This window comes from Pinus tabuliformis, chromosome 5_1, assembly GCF_031772625.1.
Source record: "Pinus tabuliformis cultivar Carrire ecotype Pingquan chromosome 5_1, CPIR1, whole genome shotgun sequence".
Taxonomy (NCBI): domain Eukaryota; kingdom Viridiplantae; phylum Streptophyta; class Pinopsida; order Pinales; family Pinaceae; genus Pinus; species Pinus tabuliformis.
The window spans coordinates 330,203,124-330,209,123 of NC_142305.1; the positions used below are offsets into that span (position 1 = coordinate 330,203,124).

Genomic DNA, 6,000 nt, shown 5'->3' on the forward strand with positions numbered 1-6,000 from the left:
ATTTATCGTTCCATGCATATATGGAGATTCATTGTTTTTCTTAGCCATAAACCATTCCAGCTAAACGAGATCTCTATTGGATTTTGGCTTTTTAAATAGATAATAAATCAAGCTTGGGATGGGTTAGATATTTTGTTGTGCAGTTTTATCTTCATTAGCAATTAGTAATTTAGAAGGCAAACCGTGTGCCATTTCCACTCTGCTGCGGTTAGGGATTTTCGAGCTTGGGATGGATTAGATATTTTCTAGTGCAGTTTTATCTTTCTGAGAAATTGGTAATTTAGGGTTTTATATATATATATAGTCAAAACCATTATATCAAAGTTAACAATAACAAAAAGTAAATCCAATGGACCAAAACCAATATAGATCTATCCTAGCTGGATAAATCAAATTTTTGTAGGTGCAAACTGTTTTTAAAGAGCAAAACATTTTTATATGATCTCTTAGGGTTTGATAGATTTGTGGTTTATATATATATATATATTGAAAATTGCCTTTGAGTGGGTTGTGTAAAGTTCAAACTTGAACTTGCAATTTTAATAAATATTTGTTGGATTTGAGAGAAAATTCACTAAAAATATATATTTGAAAAAGGGTTAGTATCTAGAATAATGAGTATGGTTAAAACATTTTAACCATTATGTGTGTGTGCAAAATTTCAACTAGTAGACACATGTTTCTTTTGCCCATACAATTTCTAGGAAGATTGTGATTTCTTATTTTTTAGAGTGCACTTTTGAATGCATAAATGGATTCAACACTCTTTTTGATTCATAAAAATATCTACCTAATTTTTGGAAAAATGCTCAGAAAATGTCAATTTCCTCTATTAGTTAAATGGTGCATATATAAAATATACATAGTTGGCATTACAATATTTTACTTAATATGAACATTGAAATATTTATTTAGAAACCACGTTATACACATTAAAATATTTCTTGTTATAAATATATTTTTAAATACATATCAATATTAATTAATGCTAGATATTGAAATATTTTATTTATGACACACATTGATTTTATTTTATTTATTTATTTATTTATTTTATTTATTTATTATTGTTGTTAATATTTTCACATATTACCTTTATATTAAAAATTTAATGAACTTCTTATTATTCTTATTACAAGTAATTTAGCTATTTTTTTTTTCAATTATTTTTTCTCTTTGGACATTGAAATTTTTATTATGGTCGACATTAAAAAAAAAAAGAAATGAGAGTGAAATATTTTTACAACTCCTTAGCAATGAGATATAATATTAGTAGCAATGAAGCAAGCACAATGAGAGTAGAATTATTGATGTTTTACAATGATTTTAATCAAGACTAACCAAACATATTTATACATAGAGTAAATGTGCCTCATATAATTAATTTTTATACTGAAGGTGTTCCTATGATGGATTTGGTTGGGTAGATTAAACTAATAAGAAAGGCTTAATTTCATCCTACAAATAATTTTTGACCACATGGTAAAGCATCCAACAATTTTTCACCACGTTACTCAGTGTTACTATATTTTTTTATTCAATCCTTTGGTAGTCATGGTCAATATGTAGCGAGGTTTCCGTCTTTTTCCATTTGACTTTGTACCCATTTTGCAAAAGGAGGCAACGCTAAGGAAAGTGGCGGGGTTGAACATGAACTAAAAACCTTGAGCCTTCAACGAACACAACTCTACATTTAGTTCACAGCATATCACAAGTACTGGCGTTCATGAATGACTTGAACTTCTTAATTTCAAGCTTTCCATTTCATCCAACCAACAAAGAGTTGGTCTGCTATTATCTCCATAGGAGGCTTTCTAACTTCAAATCACAGTCGAAGTCGGAGTCAAAACCCATTTACTTGAATGTAATTACAGATATTGATATTTACAAGTAAGAGACATCTAACATAATGGTCAGGGGATGCTTCGAGGGCTTGGATCAACACTAGTTTTTTTTTCTAAAGGGGAATACAAAGAAATACCCTAATGGATTACGAAAGAATTAGGCTACCAAAGGTGGGTACTGGAAAATCACTGGTAAAGATGGCCTCGTTCTGTTGAGAGGGGTGATTGTTGGGATGAGGAAGACTCTGGTTTTCCACAAATGGTGCTCCCCTCGTGCGAAGTGTACTGGATGGGTCATCATCTTGTGGTTCCAGCACACTGAGACATTTTTACACCCCTTTTCAAACTTTCATATTGTCATGCACTCTGCAAGTATCAAGCAATGCTTGCCACACCAAAGCACTAGGTTCAAACTAGCTTTGAAGCTTTCATTTTGGTCATGCTAGGTTCATCTGGGCAAGTAGGAGATTTTGTAGACATATTTGAATCCTCTCTAAATATTGAGGATCAACACATTCAACAAGGGTACAGTGAAGGGTTCAAAGACATAGTAGAGTTGGGTAAAGCAGAAGGAAGATATGGTGGTTTGAAGACTGGTTTTGAGACAGGGGAGGAATTGGGTTTTTATAGGGGTTGTATCAATATATGGAAATTTGCAATTGAAGTTAAGTTGACTGTATTCTCTGCAAAGGTAAAGAAGTAACTAAAAATACTTGAGGAATTGGCAGATAGTTACCCACTTTGGGATTCAAAAATCGGAAAATGAGCATCTTGGAAGCCATGCGAACAAAATTGCGCGCCATTTGTGCAAGACTATTAGTTCATCTTGAATACAATGGATATCCAAAGAGTATGGAAGAAGCTAAATTTTGAGTGCACAATTTTTCCCTTTGCATAAGTTTTGGCAAAGTTAGTGATCAAGGCACATATGGAAAGCCTTTTTGCATAAACAAAGAACCATTACTTTTATTTAGAACCTTATTTGGGCCTAATTAATTATTGTTTTGGATTGGGTAGATTTAGAACCAAATTATCACTTGGGTACCTACCCCATGTATTTAATGTCTGATGCAATGCACAACAAGTGAGTCTGAAACATGTGATCTAGTTTGAAGCGACCCCTCTTCTTCAGTTAGTTACAGGATTTTCTCCAGAAACAATAGCTAGTCTTGGATCTAGATTTGTCTTTATGGGTTATTATATTGAGGGACTGGGGGATCATGTCACTGTAGAGGTGGATGAGGATTTGAAACTTGGTAAGATCATTATATCTTTCATCGATGAGGACAATAATTGATTCAGTCTCAATCCAATGAAAAATTGTGTTGGTATTACAACCAAAGCAACGATGGAATTGGTGGGAGTTAGGTCGGTTGGATTCTTATTGGGTCTTCATAAAGGTATACCTTTGGGAAGTGGTATTGTCTCAAGTGAAACTAGTTTAATTGCTGCCATAGTGGCTATGAATGGTTTTATTGGAAATAGATTAACAAAATCAGATCTTGTTTTGTCTAGATTGAAATGAGAAGGTGCAGTTATACTGCCTTATGAAGATGTTGGTTAAGGGCATACACTATGATCATGGATTTACATCAAACTAAATACCATTTTGGCATCTTATAAAACACATTGCATGCCTATTTTAGATAGCCATAATTAGCATACATGTCGACCAGAGCACTCTCAATGAATACATCTGCCTTAGGCTCAACTTTTATCATGTGAGAATGGACCTGCTTTCCTAAATTTACATATTCTATAATACAAGAGACTCTAAGAATACTCACAAGATGAACTAATTTCTCTTCATATCTACTAGCTTCTTTTGAAGAAATAAGTTTAATGATACTTGTCCATGTAGTATATTTTGGGGGTGAGTAAAAATGATAATCTTCTATGTTGTAGGCTTCTTTTTGGTCTGGGGAGTTTGGAGGTGCAGAATGTTTTTTGTTTTTCTCTTTGGAGGTTAGGGGAGGAATGGAAAATTGAGGCTCACTCAAAATACTGGTCTTTTCTTAAGCTTGCACTTTGTGGTTTCATACAGGAATTGATTTAGTCCTGATGATGCCGGAATTGTAGCACCCATCACATTCTAATGCACCACCACAAGTTACTTAGGCTTTGATATGGGAGTTCTTGGACCCATTTTGGGCATATTTGACTCCGATCGATTAACAAAGGAGGGAAATGGTTAGAACAACTAGGAGAAGTAATAAGAAACCATGACGACCCTCATATTGGTAGGTGGTTTTGGAACCAGGCTGCGCTACTTGACACCGAGTGTCCCTAAGCCTCCGATTGACTTTGTGAATAAGTCAATGATTTTTCGTTAGGTATAGCACATAAACTTGTAAGAGTAGTAGTGGTGAAGGAGGTTGTTTGTTTCTTGTATCAAAAATAAACAAATTGGATTTCAAATTTTGAGTGGATTGAAGCACTCAAAGTTATCAGTGTTGATGAAGTTATGCTTAGCTTATTGAATGCGTTTGAAATGAAACATGGGATTACGATTACCTGTTTCAAAGGAAACAGATCCCATGGTCATTGCTAGGTCTTTAGCTCTTGAAAGGGACAAATTGAGAGATGGATTGGGGGAGCCATTTTGTTCTCAACAGTGATGAAATTAGTGAATACCCATTAAAGGAAATGGTTGATTCCATACAAAACATGGAGGAGAAGCATCCATCACAGTGACCAATGTAAAGTTTGTTGTCCTAACTCCTGAAGCCCCTTTTCACTTGCAACCATTTCCCTTTCTTTGTTTTTTTTCAAGGCATTTCTTTGCAAAAGCCAAATTGCAAGGGAACTTATTTTCATAATTTCATTTTGTAAATTCATTCTTTGTTCAATTTTTTTATCGTTTCTAAGGTAAATAGTAAAGAATTGATCTCTTTAATTAGGTTGATGAATCCTTGAAATATGGAATTGTTATTATTGACAAGGACACTCTAAAGGTAGAGAGGTTTGTTGAGAATCCTAGGTTCTTTGCTAGTAACAAGATCAATGCGGGAACCTACCTTCTGAACCCTTAGAGTCTTTATTGGTAACAACATCAATGCAAGAATCTACCTTCTGAACCCAAGTGTTTTGGACTCAATTGAGTTGAGACCCACATCCATTGAAAAATATGTGTTCCCAAATATTATACATGAGAAACAACTTTATGTTATGGCTTTACCTAGTTTTTGGATAGATATTGGGCAACCTAGAGACTATATTTTTGGCCTAAGGCTCTACTTAGGTTCTCTTCGAAGAAACATCCCAGATAAATTAGCAACATGGGTTAACATTGTTGGAAATGTGATTGTTGACAACACTGCAGAGATTGGTGAGGGTTCCCTGATTAGGTCAGATGTGGCCATTGGCCCATGCAGTGTGATTGAGGCAGGAGTGAGACCATCACGGTGCACCACTATGTGTGGAGTGTGCATCAATAAACATAATTGTGTGTCTATAAGTAGCATTGGTTGGCACTCTACTATTGGTCAATGGGCTCGCGTTGGAAACATGACCATATCGGGGGAGGATGTCCATGTCTCTAATGAGGTATATAGTAATGGAGGTGTGGTCATTCCTCATAATGAAATCAAAACCAACATTCTCGAGTCAGACATTGTCATGCGATTGGAAAGATCGAGAAGGCCTTGTAGTTAATTGGTTATTTTAATATTAATGATACTTGCCCATGTCGTAGATTTTGGGGGTGAGTAGAATGGATAATATTCTATGTTGTAGTTTTATTTTTGGGTTGGGGAGTTTGGGGGTGTAGATTGTTTTTTGTCCCTCTCTTTGGAGGTTAGGGAGGAATGGAAAATTCAGGCTGACTGAAAAGCCTGAGTTTTTTCTTAGGCTTTTACTTTGTAGTTTCCTATAGGAACTGGTTTAATCATGGTGTAGTTGGAAAGTTGTGATTTAGTATTTCTTATTTTAAACTATCTATATTGTTATGTTTTTTCACTCTTGGTTTTATAATAGTCAATAGGTAAAAATTATTTTTGATCAATTATCCCAAATCAAGGAGTCGTGTGTTAATGCACTTGTTGGTTAAAACAAGCTAGGAAAGAATCAAGGAGTTGTGTGTTAATGAACATGTTGGTTAAAGTCAATCTAGGAAAGAATATTTCACATGGGCAAAGAGATTTGTAGGTAATTGTGA

The 6,000-nt window shown here is 34.5% G+C and overlaps 1 pseudogene; it reads left to right on the forward strand.

Annotated features, from left to right (window-relative positions):
- The first annotated feature begins 4,066 nt into the window (after window positions 1-4,066).
- On the forward strand, window positions 4,067-5,498 carry LOC149164730 (mannose-1-phosphate guanylyltransferase 1-like; annotated as a pseudogene).
- The last annotated feature ends 502 nt before the right edge of the window (window positions 5,499-6,000 follow it).